The sequence below is a fragment of the Trachymyrmex cornetzi genome, unplaced genomic scaffold (assembly GCF_001594075.2).
Source record: "Trachymyrmex cornetzi isolate Tcor2-1 unplaced genomic scaffold, Tcor1.1 scaffold224, whole genome shotgun sequence".
In the NCBI taxonomy this organism is placed as follows: Eukaryota; Metazoa; Arthropoda; class Insecta; order Hymenoptera; family Formicidae; genus Trachymyrmex; species Trachymyrmex cornetzi.
The window spans coordinates 100,465-100,768 of record NW_017296891.1 but is presented as its reverse complement, the minus strand read 5'-3'; positions in this window follow the sequence as shown (position 1 = coordinate 100,768).

Below are 304 nucleotides of genomic sequence, written 5' to 3'. Positions count from 1 at the left end.
TTAAAGTTGTCAACTATGGAGGTTAAGAAATCTGTCATACAGACTACATGTAGCGCTATTCTATTCCAAATAAATCATAACCCATGTGGACAGTGGAGTAGCATTACTGTCTACACACTCCACTCGACATGTAATCTGGAGGATGAATTTCCTAACCTGAATAATCGTGAACTTTAACACTTAATATCTCAATAATATCTTAATATCTTAACAATCAATTAAATAATTAATATTAATAACATATATAATAATATTATATACAAACCTGATCGTTCCAACTGCTGTTATTGTCATAACTCATTTT